Raw genomic sequence first — 19676 nt, forward strand, 5'->3', positions numbered from 1 at the left:
CTGGCCATGTGGACGCCACAGTGCAAGCCCGCTTTGCCCCACACCCTCTGGCCTCTGCCTCCCTGGCTATGAGAGGCAGGGGAGGGGTTCTGGGTTGTAAGAACTTTGTGGCATGAACGCAGCTTACCTTCCTGGCATCTGGACGAGCAACCTGAGAACAGGCACTGGCGTGGTGTCCATTCCACCGGGCTAAGTGTAGACCAGAGAGCACAGACTCAGCAAGCAGCAAGCTCGTCATTCCACACACACTTGTTGAGGACCCACTGAGGGCTGGGCAGAGAACTGAGCCCCAGGCCTGCTTTCAGGGAGCTGCCACGCCAGGGAAGCAGACCTACAAGGAAAACAGTGACCGTGCTGCAGAGGCTGCAGGGGGCAGGGGAGTGAGCCTGGGAGAGGCAGGGACCCCAAGCTGCCAGCTGGCTCCAGGGTGGAGAGCATGCATTACCTGGTGCACAAGGTGTCCGAGGAACCTCTCATAGGACACACCTGCCTGCCCAGGTGACTCAGCAGCTGGCCTGGAGAGTGTCCCCTTGTGCCCTATGTGCCAGTGCCCAGGTGTGGCCCCCTCTGCTATGGGCCTGGTGGGACCTGGCTGAGGGGCACATGAGGGAGCCTTAGAACATGGAGGGGCTGCTTTTCCAAGGCCTCCTAAGACCTCGCCTCAGCTCTCCCCACCCAGCCCCCACCCACACAAACCTGAATAGGGGACATGAGACCCTGGGTGGTCCTGGCATGGGGACCATCCCTCCTGCCTTAGGGCCTCCTACAGGGATAAGTGCTACTGGCTTTGAAAGGAGCCCAAATCCAGGTGAGGACAGGAGCTGGGGCATCCTGAACCTAAGGAGGGGCTGCAGAGAGACACCCCCACCCCTGCCAGAAGCACAGGCTGCTCCCTAGGTGTTTCCACCAATGTGGCCTACAGGGGCACCCCCAAGCCCCTGGCTGGTGGAGCAGCTCCGGGGGCGTATCTTCTGTGTCTCCTCCGGGATCCAAATTGAGGTGGCACGTGGGGGCGCCTGCCAGCTGCCTGCCCAGCCAGGAAGAGCTTCCTGCCACGTTGAGAGCTAGTCTCCGGGAGATCACATTTCAGCCGGTGCAACCAGCCGGTAATGGAAATGCTGGCCCAGAAATGACCTTAAAAGGCCAAGGCCTGTCCAGTCTCCCTGTTCCCAGGAGGGTGGGAGGGGGCCCTGGGGGCTTCTCGGCGCCGGCCAGGGCTGCCCCAGGAGCAGTCGCTGTGTGTCACTGGCGACAGCCGCTCTTGTCCATTTATAACTCCCGCCCTTGATGGCAGAGAGTGGACTGCCCTGCCCCGTCCCTTGCATTCCTGGGGGCCGGGGATGGGGGAAGGTGGGTCTGCGTGTTACTGGACCGCTTTCCCAATTGCCGAGCCACCTTCACCTGCCACTGATCACACTCCCGGGTCACCAACACCAATCGTTTGCCTGGGGAGGCCACTGCCCTTCCCTGTTACTGACTGTCACTCAGAGATGCAGGCGGGGGCAAGCTCCAGGCTCATCTCAGTGAGCTCCAATCCTGCACTGTGCCAGGTCCCCTCCAGCCCTGTTGGCCTCTCTGCTGTGTCCCCAGACTCCTGCCTCCCGCCTTTGCGCTTGCTGTGCCACCTGTCCCGGCTGGCGCCTCCCTCTCGCTAGCTGTCCTAGCCCTCTTCAGTTTCACACAGTGCTGGCATCTTATGTAGCGACTCCTTCACTTGTTATCTCCATCCTCATCCCGTTCTGCCGAGTTCTGCCTGCCCCAGGTCCACCCCGGGCCTAGCAGTGAAAGGGCCAGAGAGGGGAAGGGAGAATGGCTGAGGCGGCGGGAGCTCCTCTGGAAACTGCGATTCCTGGCTTGTCCACAGAGGCACACTCCCAAGGGCAGGGTTGGACTGCTCCCATGTCAGCAGAGCTGGGCGGGGAAGGCCCTGTGGTCCTGGGGCTCCCTCACCTGCCTCCCTTCCCAGGTAACCTGCGCTGTGTCTTCAGCTCCCCACAACCTTTGCTCATGTCCAGTTCTCTCCTGTCCAGGCCTCCAACAGGTGGAAACCTGCAGCTGCCAGATACCCCTTGCTCTGCCCTAGGGTCCCCCAGTAACCAAAGGGCAGCATACACTGGGGGACAACACGTGCCACAGCAAGGACCAGGCTCAGGGTAAGTACCTTGAAGCCACACCCTATGCACAGCCCCACTTGGTCTCAATGCCCCCACCCAGCCCCACTGGAGACCCGGTAGCAACCAAGGCAGGAAGCCTTGGGGGTGCGGGACCTTTCCCCACCCACGGCATTGCTGCCCCTGGGGCCCGAGAGCCACAGACTCAGGATGCCCCTTGGCCTCATCTCACCAACGGCAACTGGCCTGGGGAGGGTCCGACGGGGAGAGGGGCCAGGCCGAGTCCCATTCTGACCCCACCCAGCTTTTCCTGAGGGGCCACTGATCTGTCATCAGAGGCGGCTGGAGACTGAATTCGATCCTTCCTTCGGAAATCAACAGATCAGCACACCATCGTGAGCTGGTGTTCTCAAAGAAGGCTGAAGCATCTCTCCGGGCGACAGACTCAGGCTGAAGGCGCATCGCCCACAGCTTTGGCATGGCCCCAGGCCCCAGCCGGAGCCCCCACCCTGGGACAGATCCAGGAAGCTCCATCCTGGCCTGGCCTGTGGACAGAAGCTGCCCAGGCTGTGGCTCCCAGGACGGTGGAGGCTGCGGGCTCCACTGGCCAGCTCTGCACCCCGCCTGGCCCTGCTCCCCTCTTCTGCTGCACAAGGCCACAGCCCAGGCGCCCCCAGGCTTGCTTCTAGCATCGGGTCTGGGCTCCCCAGGCAAGCACATTTCCTGAAGAAACTTCCTCGGGAAGCGCAGGGAGCTTCCCCCACTTCCTGTGTTTCCAGGGAGGGCAGCCAAGGAATGGGCCTTCAACAGCCTGGGCCTCGGGGCTGGCTCACAACTGACTGTGACCCTGGGTAAGCCCTGGCCCCGCCACGCCTCAGTTTCCCCAACCACACCCCAGGACAAGTCTCCCCTCCCCTTCTGGACACTGCAAAGGCCCCAAGACCAGCTCTGCCCAGCGTCCTTCCCTCGGTGCTGGAACCTTCCAGAGAGAACAGCCAAGAGCTTGCAGAACCTGTGTGGCCCATGACTCAGTGCTGGCTGCACGTCTGCACTCTCTTGTCACAGAAGTTGAAGCTGGTGCCGAGGCTCGACGGGGCCAAGGGGCACCTGAGAGAGCAGCCTTCGGGCGGGACTGGGGTGAGTGCTAACACTCCCACGCTGGCTGTGTGCCCTGGGGAGACCCCAGACCCTCCCTCGCCCAGGCTCCCCATCTGTAAGGGGGGTGCAGAGACAGCCTGCACACCCAGGGCTGTGAGGATGGAGGAGAATCCGTCTAAAGCCTCCCATCGCGCCTGGCACCGTGGGGACACTCAGGACACACAGGCATGGCTGCCTTGTCAAGGCCACTGGCCTGAGGGTAGGCTCGCACCAGAGCTGGGTGTCCACTGGCATCACGAAACCCCAGGGGCGGAGGGCAAAAGGCAGATGGAGGACTTGACAGCGCCCAGACCGCTCCTGGGTGAGAAGTGGAGGCCATGGCTACCAGCATTAAGCAGGGCTGTGTCCCTCGTGCCCCGTGACAGCAGGAAAGAGGGGAGTCGTGAAGGAGGACAGGGAGCATGTGGCAGGTGCGGTCTGCAGGCGGACTGTCCTCCCTTCCCCCCCCTTTCTCACCAAACAGGGGGCACAGATCCTGGCCTCGTGGCACACATTCGCCGACGTCCATGTAATGCACTCTTCTTCTGATTATGTCTTGATGGCGCAGTGAGCACCGCGGCCCTCCCGCATGTGGGGACTGGGGCAGCTCAGTGATGGCTCTCCTCTCCCACCCACCTGGCAGGGCCACCTCTCCCTGAATCGTGTTCTTCGTTCCTTCTTTCTTCTTACATGTCATATCACGTGTACATTATCTATGGAGCTTTGCTTGTTTCTGCGTTGTGTGGGAAAGGATCCCGGTGCGTTGTCTCCGGGCGTGTTCTTCTCCCTGGACCTGGCCTTCCTAAGCGGCCTCGGCACAGGGGCATGGCCTCGGCGCGGAGGCGTGGCTGCGGCTCCACCACGTTTGGAGGTGTGGATCGCTGCTCCCCGCAATCTGGATGAGAGAGGTCCACCGTCCCCCACTCTCAGGATTGTCGGCTTTCGCATACCTGCCCAGCTGGTGGACGTCCAATGATCTCCCAGCACCTGCATGAGGCTGACCATCCCCTCCCATGCTGACTGGACAAAGGACACTGAAGTGGCTGCTCGCCACCCGTGCCCATTTTTGCATGGGGCTGTGGCTCTTTCTCTCGCTGATTCAGAGTTCTCTATATTTTATGTACTGATCCTGTCAGTTGCAAGTGCTACGAAGCCTCTCCCCAGCGTGTGGCTGCCTTTTCCATTTCTTTAAGGTGGTTTTGATAAACAGATGTTCTGACTGATAAACTTCGAGAACGTGTCTGTCTTTTTCCCTGTGGTTAGAGCCCTTGCTCTTGTTTAGGAGTCCCCTGCTCCGGGTCTGACATACTCACTGAGATAGTCTCTACAACCCTTGAGAGCAGAGGGCAGCCCCCATTCTCCTCTGCTGCTGCCAGCGTTGGCACTTTTCCTTCATGGGAAGAACTTGCCTCTGGGGCAGAGTGCCATGAGGAGAGTCCCCGGCTCCCACTGCTGGCTTCAGGACAGACCACGAGCTCTGAGGGACTCTCCCCCATGGTGCCAACTAGACCTTGGAAAGGACACTTCTTTGGGGTGTCTCACAAGGGGAGAGGGGCCTCGAGGAGCAGCCCAAAACAAATCAAACAAATTTGAGCTAGGCCGCAAATGGCCAGGGTTCCCTTGGTGGCCCAAGTTGGACAGGAGTACCCAGGAGTAGGGGGCCAGTGTGCACCAAAGTCCAAGGGTCTGCAGGACAGAGGAAGTGATGGGCCAGGGGCAGAGCTGACCAGACTATGGTGCCCTCAAGGCCAGGCTAGCCAAGGTGGTCCCTAGTCATGTCGTCAGCAAGACACGTGTGTGGCCCATGAGGATGCAGGCCCTGGACTGGCCTCAGAGGTCAGAGCTGTCTGGAGGTAGAATGGCCTCACCCTGGCCTCACAGGCCAACAGAAGGCAAAGCCCCAAGGAGCAGGTGAATCGACCTCTGACCTTCGGGGGGGGGGGCGGGGCGGGGGGGGCGGGACCTGTGAGCCCAGCCCCAGGCACAACCAGAGGCAGCACAAAGCGCAGGTAACAAACCCAGGCTTGAGGACTCCCTCCCGCTCAGCAGTGACTCAGTGCAGCCGCCTCGGCTCGCAGACAGACGCGCATCACCACGAAAGCTAAAGCAGAAGGACCACAGGGCAGCCGGCACACAAAGTCACATACTCGAGATGACACCTGGGGTCACAGGGGAGGGTTTCTTAGAGGTGCTGCTACCAACAGCAGACTGTGGCTGGTCCCAACTGGACACACCCGGAACATGGATAGAAGGTGCCAGAAGCTGAGGACCAGCATGCAGACAGCCAGCTTCACCTGTGGTCTGGAGACCGTGACCATATGATGCTAGGACTGTGCCCATTCTCACCAATACTAGCTTGGTGGTGTTCAGGATTAGCGGGGTCCCTGGCCCCACAGAGAAGACCATCTGGGGGTGTCAACAGGCCACGAGGGACGTGTGGCCAGGGCACACCGGGCCCCTTCCCTGTCCCCAGTGCCCCCCATACATGCCATTTTTAGAGCACTCCTCTGTCACTGTGCTGTGACTTGGCGTCCACACTCTCTCTCCTCTGCTGGACTGTCACGGTCTCTGGACACATCTCTTCGTGTCTCCGAGCCTCAGTCTCCCGACCCGGGGAAGCTGGGCTGACAATAGCTGCAGCTCTAAGACATGTGAGGAAGACAAACAGGAGGACAGAAACAAAAACACGTGTGCTACAGGTCTGGCAGGGCCCGGCCCTGAGCTCCCACGAAATGTCAGTGATGTGGGCCCTGCTCTGCCCCAAATTTACACAGAGTCCCAGCCCCAGCACCTCAGAATGGGACTGTACGGAGACGGGGCCTTCACAGAGGTGGTTAAGTAAAATGAGGTCACTGGGGTGGGCCCGAACCCAATCTGTCAGTGTGCTTATGGGAAGAGATCAGGACACACACACAGAGGGACGGCCATGTGAGCACACGGGGAGCAGACGGTCTCTACATGCCAAGGAGCCAGCCCTCAGAGGAACCAGCCCTGAGACACCCGGATCTCCAGCATTGAGACAATAAGTGTCTGTTGTTTGAGCTGCCCCATCTGTGTTGTTTGAGCTGCCCCATTTGTCACAGCAGTCCAAGCTGACTGAGACACTGAGTGAGCTGGCTCCATGAACGCACACCCAGGTGGGCACATGCCTGCTTGTGGGGCTCCTCGTACCAACACAACAGGCTCTCCCTCAGCAGGCGTCCTGGTCCCATCACTTCAGTGAGGAGGGGTCTTCTGTGGAGGCCACAGCCTCTCTCTCCCCAGGTACCGTCTGCTTCTCAGCACAGCCACTTTGCTCCCAGCCACAATGTCACACTCACAGCCTGGGGCCGCTGGTCCCCTCTTGACAAGACAGCATGCTTCACTGTGAAAGGGGAGAGAGGGCAGCAGGGGCTTCCTGGGTGTGAGGCTGACTGAAGAGGACAGACTGAAACCCGGGCTCCGAGGCCAGCGCACAGCCACGGAGGTGGTTCACATTCACGCGTCCGGGTGACCCGCTAGAGAGCAGCTCAGGGCCTTTTCTTTGTCTTCAGCAAAGACCCTCCGTCTCCCTGAGGACAGCCTCTCTCAGAAGAGGGAGAGTGGAGGGTGCAGCAGCCAGTCTCGCTGGGAAGGAGCGAAGCCAAAGGCCGTCCTCAGACAGGGAGGAGACCTGGCCTCACCGTGCTCTCCGTCCAGAACATGCCCAGGTCCACAGGGTCCTGGAGCCAGGCCGAGCAAGGAGAATCCCACGGACCCCGCAGGGGGAATCCCACAGGTGAGAGCAGCACACACTACAGTGCCAGCTCATGCGTGCACACACTCATATGTGCATGTAAACACTGCACACTCACTGTTCCACAGGATTCACAGGAAGCTTTCGAAACATATGATGTCAAGCCCAAGTGACAGTGACTGGGGACTGATGGCTGCTCTCGGGGTGCTGTGACATTGGCAGGCGGCCCAACTCCTCAGAGTCAAGGGGAGGGGCTCTGCTTGTCCTCACTTGGGCTCAAGGACCCTCCCCAGCCCACAGCTGACCCCAAACTGAAGTGCTCGAGTTGATAAAGGGAAGAAGCGAGTCTGAGGAATCCATCCCACCATCCCAGGACCCCACAGACGGGGCAGCGCCAGGCCTTGAGCCACAAAGCTAATACAGCTGTTGAAGCTGTCCCCGCTCCCGTGATAACCATGTCTGCTTGTGCTCTTCCACATGGAGCTGCAGGGCCTGGCCCACGAGGGACCGTCCCCAGCTGCGCATGCTCGCCATGAGCCCCCTCCACCCTCGGGCTCGGGGTCTGTGCACAGTCACCTTTCATGAAGACCAGACATCATCCTCTCACTGCTGAGTTACCAAAACACGAAGTGTGTCCATGCCCAGGACAAAAGGGTAGACGGTTTCAAGGCCTGTGGTTCTGCAGTCTGGCCCTGGATGGACAGCACTGAAAACCTGGGGGCTCTGAGCTCCCCCACTCCTGTCGCTCGCTGCTCTGGCTTCCCAGCCACTCGTTCAGTGCTCAGATGCAGCGTTGAGCCCGAGAGCCAAGAGGCACCGTTAAGAAATGCAATTTAACCTGGGTTCTCCCGCCTGGTTGCTAATGATCACTTGGGACCATGCCATGATTTTCTCCGTTGAAGTTTCTCGCATTGCCGCACTGGGCGAGCAGATGCAGGCACAGATGTGGGAGGAGGAAGCAGCATCTTCTGGGTTTTCTACACTGAGTTATTGCTGTGGCAACTGTTCCCACTGACTCATTTCCTTTCCCCAGCCCCTCTGACAAGGGATAGTGGACTCACTGATTCCACATGCCAACCCACTCCCCAGGGCTAAAGTGCGGCCAGCGTTTGAACCGGCCACCCTGTCATGCTCCCTGAGCTTAGGAAATGTGGGTAGCTGCCGGGAACCCTGAAGGGTGCCGGGAAGCCTAGTCATGCCTTCTTTCTCTCCTTTCCCACCCCCACGCCCTCTCATGGGAGCAGTGCCCCGCAGAAGGGCCCTCCCTCCACCCCACCCGGCCTGCCACTGGCCTCACTGGGGTGGAGCTATAGAGCGCGGCTTTCCAAGTTCCAGGTGGGGCCCCAGCGCTGGCCATGTTGTCTGGCACTAACCTCTCGGGGGAAGTGTCCCATCTCCTTTCCTAGCAAAGCCGGGAACACCCCCTCGTCACCCTGACTACCGCCCATCTGTGTGCTCCAGAGGAGACCCCGGGGAGGAGAGTCCAGCTGGGGTTTGGACAGGAAACCCAGGCTAGGTAAGGAGGCTGGCGGCGACAGCAGTCCTTGAAGGAGACGGGAGGGGGACAGAGCCCCTACGTCCCACTTGACGGTGCACCTATACATGCATGCGCGCACACAGAGCGAAAGTGTGGCCTGCGCCAGCCCGTGGGACCAAGCGCCTGGAACAACTGTAAAGCTCCCACCGCGAGCTCCTCCTGTACGCCCGGCACAGAGACTTGGGGACGGCACGGCCTACCTGCGAGCAACTGTTATTTAAAAAGTCATCCTTCTCAAGCCTTCGTCCTTCGTGTCTTCTAGGAAACTCATTGTCATTGCTCATGGGGGGCAGGAGAGGGAGAGACAGCAGCTCTCTTCAAATAGCAGGAAATCTGCCCGTATGGAGGCAGGGAAACTGGTCTCTGCGGCTCCAGGAGACCCAGCCAGGATGGGCACGTGGCAGCTGGACAGAAGGCGATTTCCAGCTCCACGCAGAGGACTTCTTAGTAGTGGGAAGTCTCCAACCTCCCATTGGCCCGGACGTCCCTTCCACCAGCGAGCCTCAGACCCTCAGAGGTGACGTCACACGGAACCCTTCCAGCCTCACATGGTCCCCCCAGCACAGGAGCTTGTCACCTGTCCTGCCTCCCACAGGCTGCTCGCACAGCCACACACCCTCGCTCTAACCGTCCTGGCACACAGCGTCCTGGCCAGCGTGCGTGAGGCACCGAGCTCCTGGCCCCAGGTCAGCAGACCGGATCTGGTTCGTCCCCCATCACTCATGACTTTTGTACGAGCTTCTGCAAGTCCCTGCGCCATCTGAGCCTCAGTTTCCTTTTCTGCAAATTGAAGGTCTGGCCTGGATTAGCGATTCCAAGTCACACTCCACAGAGCAGAGGGCTGGGCTGGGCTGGGCCGGGCTGGGGGCCCTGGGGTTGGGCAGGCCAGGGCAACACTGGGCTAAGCCCAGGGAAACAGGCGTCTTACTGTGGGTTTCTCAGGCCCTTACGTGGCCCGCTGAGAATCTCTGAGAGACACAGGGCTTCTAGGCTCTCTGGGCTGGGCCCGGCCGGTCTGCATCACCAGCTGACACCTGGAGGAAGCTCTTGTTCACAGATCACAGTCTGGGTGGAGACGTGGCCGATGTAGGAGGCACCAAACACAACTTGCTCTGTAGTTCTGAGTTAAGCCCCATGCAGCATCCTGGACACCTCAGGAGGTATCTTTATGAGTGACCGGAGAACAAATCGAGGCCACAGGAACGAGGCAGGAAAAGCCACTTGAAAAGAAAAGCTTCAGTCTTCCACGGGCCTTTTTATCAGCCTCCTGCCACTGGCTGTCCATGGCGGATGCTGTGCTACCCTCTTCTAGAAGTTGCAGCGGGGTGGCTGCAAAACACAGGCACAGCAAATGCATGGGGCCCGGGTGAGGTCCCACAGCAGAGAGAGGAACTGGATAGGGAAGCTCACTCTGGGCAACTCGGACTGTCAGCAGCTTGGAATCTTCCTCCCTAAGCTCCCAACTCTGTCCCTGCGATGGCACAAGAAGAGACAGACCCAGACGGGGGAGACTAGAGAGCTGACAGGCAGTGTCCCTAGATGGCAGGAGCCCTGTGATTGAGTGACCTGCCCCACCGGCAGCATTCATTCCTTAGCATCCACTGCGTGTCGCCGTGTGCCGGGCACTGTTCTAGGTGCTGGGAGACAGAGGCAAGGAAGACAGGCATGGCCCCACTCTCACTAGGGAAAAGCGAAACTCCAGTACGCAAGGAGAGCCCTGTGGGTGGGTGCAGGAGGCTGCGGGGCTCAGGAGGGAGGGAGCTGGGACATGGGACACAACAGGTAGCATTTGCAAGCCCGATCCAAGTGCCACAGGAAGTCACTGAAGAAGTCTAAGGAGGGGAATGACACGATCTGATTCTGTTTGTAAAGGACCCAGCCGGCTGCCAGGCGGCCAATGCGCTGGGCATGGAGAGGGGACTCTGGTGAGACGGGAGAGACTGAAGGAGACTGAGAAGCCTGCTTTGCCCATGGCGGTGGGCACATTCCTGTGTCCACTGGGCCAGGCTGCAGCACCTGGTACTCAGCTAAACGCCACCCTCAACGGTCCGTGGGGGCAGCAGTTCTTCCCGGTGCGGCCCAGCTGCCCGGGTGTGGCACAGAAGCCCCGGAGCCATTTCATTCCCTAAGGTCCTGCTTTGCCAGGCGAGTGTGACAGTGGGCGAGCTGGCAAGAATTGGGGGTATCTGTAAGGGAGTGATGGTAACGCTGGCCGCAGAGAGGAGTTCTCTAAGAAAGAAAGTCGGGGGGGGCTGGCCCCGTGGCCGAGTGGTTGAGTTCGCGCGCTCCGCTGCAGACGGCCCAGTGTTTCGTTGGTTCGAATCCTGGGCGCGGACATGGCACTGCTCATCGGGCCACGCTGAGGCGGCGTCCCGCATGCCGCAACTAGAAGGACCCACAACGAGGAATATGAAACTATGTACCGGGGGGCTTTGGGGAGAGAAAGGAAAAATAAAATCTTTAAAAAAAAAAAAAAAAGAAAGAAAGAAAGTGGGGCAAGCTGGGGCAACTGCAGGGATGGTTGCCACCGATGGACAGGAGGTCTGGGTGGGGTACCAGCTGGCTGGGGTGGGGATTCTGGAGCCGCTGAGCTGGAGCGTGAGAAAGGGCAAGCAGCAGGCACCTGAGGGGAGCAACCCCTCATAGGGATGGCACAGCCAAGGGTCTGGGTGACCTGGACGGCAACCAGGACTAGCGCAGGCTGCCCAGAAACCAGCGCTGGATGGCTAAGGCCACAAAAAGAAAGTGGTGAGAAGGGGTGGGGCGCACTCAGAGAGGGCTCCCCAGAGATGGGCTCTATCAAGCCCCATCGTTACCTCCGTGTGGGGTCAGTTCACACGCACGTGCGTACACTCGTGCACACGCACCCACATACATGCACACATGCACATAAGTGCACACAGACACACATGCACACACCCCCACCCAGCACCAGATGCCTCCGCCAGAACCAGACTCCTGGGCGCGGGGCCCTCTGGCCTGTTCAGGGCTCAGCTCTCCACCATGCTCCCCTGAGTCACTCCAGTCTGTGCTGGGCCATGACCTCAACTCGGGACCCCCAGCAGCCTCCCTCAGCCGCCTCCAGCTCAGAGGCCCTTCCCTGGTCTGCAGGGCCGGGCAGGGCTGAACAAGGGAACATGAGGAGTAGGGGTCGGGGCGCAGGCCCTGAAAGGTTGCAATAACCCTCCCTCGCCAAGTCGGAATGGGTGTGTAATCCCAGATGTGAAACCAGATGCCAGGCCTAAGTAAATGTTTATGCAGACACACACTCAGCCCTCCAAACAGTTTCCCTAGAAGGGATCTAGCCTGCAGGAAAATTCTAGCAACCAGCTTTCTAGGAAGAGCAGGCCTTGGTGATGTTTGTCTCCGGGAGTGGGGGAGGGAGCCAATCTGCAGGAAGGGCAGAGCTCGTGGACAGGCTGGTCAAAGGCAGCTTGACGCTGGAACATCTCACGGCCAGGCGGCAGGCCTGCCCTTGGCGCCCACACTCAGACAGTGTCCCTCTCCTGCCAGAACACTGACCTTCACGCCCGCCCTCTCTGCCCACTGGCCCTAAAAGGCTTGAGGGCCCAACGCCTGTGTCCACCTCAGCCAGGCTCCCACACAGGGCCAGGGCCAAGCCTTGGGTCCCTAATCACCCAGCCTTATCAGCAGAAAAAATGTTGTGCCAAGGAGACTTTTATCAAGAGGGAATGCCTCCGTGGGCCTGCCCTTGTCGCCTCTGCCACGCTAACCCTGTCAGTATGCCGACCACAGAAGCAGTCAGAGGCTGCCATAGCAGGGCTGGGGAGCTGGTCCCGGGCAGCCTTTAATTTCTGCAGAGAGAACTCTGTGGAAGGTGACCTCCCTTTCTGGCCTGACCCCCCCAGAAACAACCCCATCCTTCTTTGCAGAGAGTCATCTCATGGCATGGTGACCCACTTCGGCCTGATAATTATCCCCCAAAGTAAGCCTCACGGGAGCAGTCGTCAGCCATCATTATAGACGTGTCTCAGACATTCTAAAAGGCAGGAGGGGAATCGGACCCCAGCAGAAGACCACATATGGAGCCCAGGCCACACACTGAGTCCCCTCGTCTCCTCGACTTCCCTCGGGACATCCTCCCTGCAGAACCTTCTGTCCGCGGGGTAAGCGGCCTCCACTTAAATTCAGCAACATTTACTGGACGTGGTCTCATTTGGTCCAGACACTGGGACCCAAAGGTGGCAGCCTGGTCAGGGAGACAAGATACATACACCACAAGGCCATGCCAGGCCTGCCGAGGCCACAGGGACACCCTGCGGCTCCTGCTTCCCCTCCAAGAAATATCCTGGGTCCACATCCTCTCCCTCTGCTCCGAATCCGCTCTTCCCACCTGACCCCATTCTCGGACTCCTTGGCAGAGCCCTGTGCGTCCCTCAGAGTCCAGCTCAAGTATCACCTCGTCTGTGCACCTTTCGAACCCCCAATCCCTTCTATCATGGCCAGGATCTACCGTCCAACTGCCCGATTCAAGCCCCGGCCCGCTCTGCCTAGAAATGTAACCCTGGAAAAAGCACTTCACCTCTCAAAACCTCAGTTTCCTCACCTGTCAAAGAATAGAACATCTGCCTGGGCGCTTCAGTGACGGACTTACGGGTCTGACCCTGACTTTCAGATCCGAGTCTGCAGGGTCTAGCCCAGGCCCAGAGCGGAGGCCTGATGTCGACTCATCGCATGCAATGACGCCCAGCATTTTGGGGAGCCCCACAGGGGAGGAGGGGATGCAGAGGCAGGCGGCCAAGACACTGGCTTACTCGTCTGTGTGCACGCCTCCGTGCCTCACTCACTCACACTGCGTCCTCTAAGTGTGAGTTACCACACCAAGCTTGGACAACACACACACATGCTTTAGCCTGCACTGGGCTCTTCTGTGTGGTCCTGCCCCTTTCTGTTACACATTCCGACAGCCGAGCGGTGTTCTAAGAATGAAAACCTGTCAAATCATGGAAGGGGGAGGGCCCATGGAAGTCAGTTACTGTGGGAATGCGCTCTCCTCTTCTGGGATAGGGCACCAACCCCGAACCCTACTCTCCCTGCTTTTCATGGGTTTGCTCCAGATGGGGTTTGGGGTCATCCACCAGTGTGGCAAGAGCTTGCTGGTTCTCGCCCTGAGAAGGCTAAGCTGCCCATTGTGAGCTGTGGGACGGTCGGCCCGGCCAGCCAGCAGCAGGTCTGGGACCACGAGAAATGCCTGATGCTTCATACGGTATCTTGTTCAGCCCCTGGAAGGAGGCCGAGCCCTCCTGGCACAGGAACAGAGGTTCCTTCTGTGACGAAGGCTGCCTCCCCGAACAGGGCAAAGTGGAGCCCAGACCAAGATGTTCCAGAAGGACTTGGAAAAGAGGAAGTGTGTGCTGAGTAGGGCAGGGGTGCAGATTACAGGGAAGAGAAGCCGTCCAGCTGTCTGAAGTGCCGATTGTGCAAGCCCCTCGGTGCCGCCGGCCTGTCGTCTTTGGGCCCGGGGATTCACGTCGGCGCAGAGGCGAGTCCTGGCACAGAGTCAGTGTGACTAATCGCGGGACAAACAGGAAGGCTTTTCACCTGCCCAGCACGGTCAGGGTTTCCTACGAGACGATAGCATCAAGAGCCCCAGAGAGTACAGGCAGTTTTGTTCCCTGCTTTGAGTCTCTCGTGCTGATGACGTCAACTGGCATAAGGCAGTGCCCCATCTGGATGGGCGGGGGTTGGGGGGGGCTGGTCAGCAGGCATCTGGCCTCTAAGACAGGGACCCCGCATCCAGAGCCTGGGCCTCCGGCTGAGGACCTGCTCTGTTCATTTCCCTCAAGACTCCTGCTCCTCTGACCTTAAGACAGGGCTTTTCTCCTGGTAACTTCCAGGAATGGGATTTTTTTCCAGCACAGCAGGGGAAACAAGATTAAGAAAGGGGCTTGAGGTCATAAGACAGCCGGGAGCAAAGCTGGCAGCAGAGGGGTTCTGCCTCAGGCCGGCCTTCAGCCCAGCATCCCAGTCACTTGGTTGCTGGTTTTTAAGGGGAAATGCAAACCTGACTGACTTAAGCTGGCCTCAGACGACCAAGGAGGTTCAGGTTTGTCTGGCAGGGCTCAGAGACAGCCTGTCCTCTGTCATGGCCTCCTTAGGCCTGACCAATTGTCTGAGCACAGGTATACTTGGTCTACAGCCAAAAACGGATAAACATTCCCAGAAATGTGGGATGTAAACATCTTCAGTGTCAACACTTCAACAGGGTGAACGCACCTCCTGGGCCCATCGGGAGTCCTGAGGCCACAGGCCTTTCTGCGAGCACACAACCCCAGTCCCCATCAAACACGTGGACACAGAGAGGAGGACACAGGAGGAGAAACGTCCACTCTCAACCCTAGTCCGTCCTCCCGGGCAGAGGGCCACATCTGATAGAAAACACTAACCCCGCGGTGACTGGTTCATCAGTCAAGACACGGACTGCAGGGCAGCCCCCTGCCAGGTGCTCGGTGCTTGGCATAAGGCAGTACCCCATCTGGACGGGCGGGGGTTGGGAGGGGTTGGTCAGCAGGCATCTGGGCCTCTAAGACAGTGGCTCTTAGCTATTGCCGAGTCATGGAGCACTTTGACAAGCCGATGAACATCTCCACACAAAACCGCATGTAAGCACATATGTGCTGTTTCCTGTACAATTTCTGGGAGTTTGTGGGGACCTCTCTTCCCCCACCATGAGTAACTGGTAAGGACCCCTTGCCGTGGATGTGAGAGTCACACTTGTTGAATTCATGTGGCCTGGTGCAGTGCCAGGCATGGGAAGCATTAAGTGTCATGATTTCCGTGAGACAGTAGGGCCTCCCACATTAACGTCAGCCCTGTAGCTGGACACAAAGCATTTGGTTTCTTGGTGGCAGACAGGGCCTGTGTCCAGTTTGCCCCAGCTCGGTCCTCACAGCCACTTTCTGCGGGTGAGGGGATGAGCCCAGAGACGTTCAGCTGCTGCCCTGTGTCGACGAAAATAATCCATAACCAATCTATAAATGAAAATTTGGGTGAGTTTATTCTGAGCTGTAATCTGAGGACCATGGCCCAGGGCCTTTCTTCCCGAACCCTCCCCCAGGCCCTGCCCCAGGGCAGAGGAGCAGAAGGCAGGTCCTCTCCAATCCCCGCTGTGCTGGAGCTGGCTTTCTGGCCTGGAGCAGGTGGAGAATGAGTCTGCTCCTGGCCTCATGGGTCTCAGCTCTACGGGACTGCAAATTTGAAAGGCTGAAAGGGAAACACGCAATTGCTGTAGGCAAAGGTGAGACAGGTCACAGTGAGCCCGTGAACGACCAGCCCCAAGGCAGGAGTTGATATTAATTATGTAAACTGACCTGCAGATACTGAGCAGAGGCTTTTAAAAATCAACGTTTGTGGGGTTGGCCCTGTGGCCAAGTGGTTAAGTTCACGCACCCCACTTTGGCGGCCCAGGGTTTCGCCAGTTTGGGTCCTGGGCGCTGACATGGCACTGCTCGTCAAGCCACGCTAAGGTGGCGTCCCACATGGCACAACCAGAAGGATCTATAACTAGAATATACAACTATGTACTCTGGAGCTTTGGGGAGAAGAAGAAGAAGAAGAAAAAAGGAAGACTGGCAACAGATGTGAGCACAGGTGCCAATCTTAAAAAAGAAAACATTTGTGATGCTGATGATTAAGCTAAACCTCTCCCTATCTTTCTGAATGTTAGCGTGTGAGCAGGCAGCCACGGGAGGCTGTCATGTATCAAGGCGTGCTGTCCGCACACCACCTGGAGGGCGGGCACAAGTCTGGCCCTGTCCTCCGCTTCCGTGCCCTCCCTCCATCTCCCACGGGCCTGCTGGTGCCACCCAGAGTGTGCAGGCCAAAGAAGGTGCCAGAGGGATTGAAACCGCTGGTCACCAGAGCTGTGACAGCCCAAGAGCAGGGCCAGACCCTGGTCTGGAGAACAAGTGACCAATTAGGCTGGACGCACCCCCAGGGAGGCAGAGGTGACATCACATTGTGATTAGGGGCTACTTAAGAGGGATGCGGCTTGAACGCAGCTCTGCGACTCAGGTGACAAATAAAAATGGCAAGTAATAGGACATATTGGAGTATATGAGGAAGCCATTTTGTGTAAACCTAATTCGGCCTGACCTTGTCTTTCCAAAAGGGCCTGACCGAGGTGGTTGAGCATGCATTGTATATCTGCTTTAGATATTCCCCATGGCAAGAACAAAGGCCCTTGAGATAAAGGTGCAACTTCCCTCCCCCTCCCAATGTTGGCATTCCCTTAAGGATTAAACATCTTTCCTTAGGCGAGGAACTGACTGCTGCGCTCACCTGTGACCACCCAGCTCAAGACAATAGACTTGCCTCCTTCTGCGCCCGCCAAGATAGCAGACCACTACCTGCTGTGTCCATCAAGCGCTGTGCCGACAGGGCAATCTTGTGACTATTGTGGGAGGGACATTTCAATCCTATGTGAAACGTCCTGTATGGGGGTATATAACCACTCTGTATACCTCACTTCCTTGGTGCCCTTTCTTCCTTCGGGAAGAAAGGCCCTGGGCCATGGTCCTCAGATTACAGCTCAGAATAAACTCACCCAAATTTTCATTTATAGATTGGTTATGGATTATTTTCGTCGACACAGGGCAGCAGCTGAACGTCTCTGGGCTCATCCCCTCACCCGCAGAAAGTGGCTGTGAGGACCGAGCTGGGGCAAACTGGACACAGGCCCTGTCTGCCACCAAGAAACCAAATGCTTTGTGTCCAGCTACAGGGCTGACGTTAATGTGGGAGGCCCTACTGTCTCACGGAAATCATGACACTTAATGCTTCCCATGCCTGGCACTGCACCAGGCCACATGAATTCAACAAGTGTGACTCTCACATCCACGGCAAGGGGTCCTTACCAGTTACTCATGGTGGGGGAAGAGAGGTCCCCACAAACTCCCAGAAATTGTACAGGAAACAGCACATATGTGCTTACATGCGGTTTTGTGTGGAGATGTTCATCGGCTTGTCAAAGTGCTCCATGACTCGGCAATAGCTAAGAGCCACTGTTCTAAGGGTCTGCAGTCAAGCAGACACAGGGACAACTGAAAGAGAGCTGATGGTGCAAGTGACTGACAGCAGGGCACAGACCACGTGGGGCTGGCAGTGAGCAGGCGCTCTCCTCCATCCTGGCAGGGCCGTGTCACCTCTGCATCACCCGGGCCCTGCGCGACAACACGTGCATGGCAGGTAAGCAGGCACTGGCTCCCACGAGAACAGGGACTTCGGACTTCAGTGTGACGAGTCCGAGGACTGCTTGCTGGGAGCCACAGAAGCTGGCCTGGGACGCCCAGAGAGAGCGAAGGCTTCACCCTGGGGAAGTGCATTTGGACACAAACTCCTTGGTCACCGGTTTTGGTATCTCAGACTCCTGCCACTTAAGTGGTGGGGGCTGGCAGAGGATCACTCAGCTAAAGACAGAGGGCATGGTCAGCTAACGATCTTAAAAACAGAATTGGTTTTTTTACATTTTAGAATGCAAATCAGATGTTGCTCCTGCCCATTGCTCTCCAACGATCTGCCATCGTGACACAGCAAGCCACAAAGTCTTCCTGTGGCCTGCACACTCCCTGCTGTCTTCAAATGTGCCCCAAACAGGTGCTTTGGGCCCTTTGCACCCACTCTTCCTGCTTCCTGAACTCTCTCCCAGAGATTCAAGAGTAAGAGTTTGCATAAAACCATTTATTCTGAAAAGTTGAGCTACATATATGCCTTCAATTAAAAAATGCAATAAACTATACGACCCGGAGTCATCTTTTCTGACAGTCATTTTGTGGTAGGTAAGTTCTAAGAACATTAAATACACATTCATAGTGGGAAAGCAGCAGCCGAGGGAGCTCCATTGGGAACAACTTAAAACCCTTACGGTAAAGGCTCTTCATGAAACAAACCAAATATTTTAAAAGTATGATGAGCATAAGCCAAATGACAATCACAAAATTCAACAAATGGTGCTGGGAAAACTGGATATCCACATGCAAAAAACATGAGGTTGGACTCTTACCACATACAAAAATTAACTCAAAATAGACCAAAGACCTAAACTGAAGAGATAAAACTATAAACTCTTAGTTCTGAGAAAACATGGGGGAAAATCTTCATGACCCCAAATTTGGCAATGATTTCTTGGATATGACATTAAAAGCACAGGCAACAAAAGAAAAAACAGATCAAGTTGGACTACATCAAAATTAAAAACTCTCGTACGTCAAAGAACACTATCAACAGAATGAAAAGACGACACACAGAACAGGAGCAAATATTTGCAAATCATATATCTGACAAGGGATTAATATCCAGAATGTATAAAGAACACCTGGAACTCAACAACAAAAAGCAAATAACCAGGGCTGGCCCGGTGGTGTGGTGGTTAAGTTTGCATGCTCCGCTTCGGCAGCTGGGGGTGTGCAGGTTCAAATTCTGGGCACGGACCTACACACCACTTACCAAGCCATGCTGTGGTGGTGTCCCACATACAAAATGGAGGAAGACTGGCACAAATGTTAGCTCAGGGGCAATTTTCTTCACCAAAAAAAAAGAAGAAGAAGAGCAAACAAGCCAGTGCAAAAATGGGCAAAGGACTTGAATAGACATTTCTCCAAAGAAGATACACAAATGGCCAATAAGTACATGAAAAAACGCTCAGGGGCCGGCCCAGTGGCACAGCGGTTAAGTGTGCACATTCCGCTTTGGCAGCCTGGGGTTCACCGGTTCGGATCCCGGTGCACACACGGCACTGCTTGGCAAGCCATGCTGTGGTGGGCGTCCCACACATAAAGTAGAGGAAGATGGGCACGGATGTTAGCTCAGGGTCAGTCTTCCTCAAAAGTACCCAAATAAATAAAAATAAAAATAAATTTTTAAAAAAATGCTCAATATCATTGTCATTAGGGTTTTGATTAGGGAATCAAAATCACAATAAGATACCACTCCACATCCATTAGGATGGCTATAATAAAAAAAAAGACAATAACAAGTGTTGGCAAGGATGTGGAGAAACTGGCATCCTCGTGCACTGCTACCAGTGGGAATGTAAAATGGTGCAGCTGTTGGAAAATAGGAGGAAGTTCCTCTAATAGTTAAACACAGAGTTACCATATGATACAGCAATTTCACGTTTACATATACACCCAAAAGACTTGAAAGCAGTGACTCAACC

This window comes from Equus asinus, chromosome 18, assembly GCF_041296235.1.
Source record: "Equus asinus isolate D_3611 breed Donkey chromosome 18, EquAss-T2T_v2, whole genome shotgun sequence".
Lineage (NCBI taxonomy): Eukaryota > Metazoa > Chordata > Mammalia > Perissodactyla > Equidae > Equus > Equus asinus.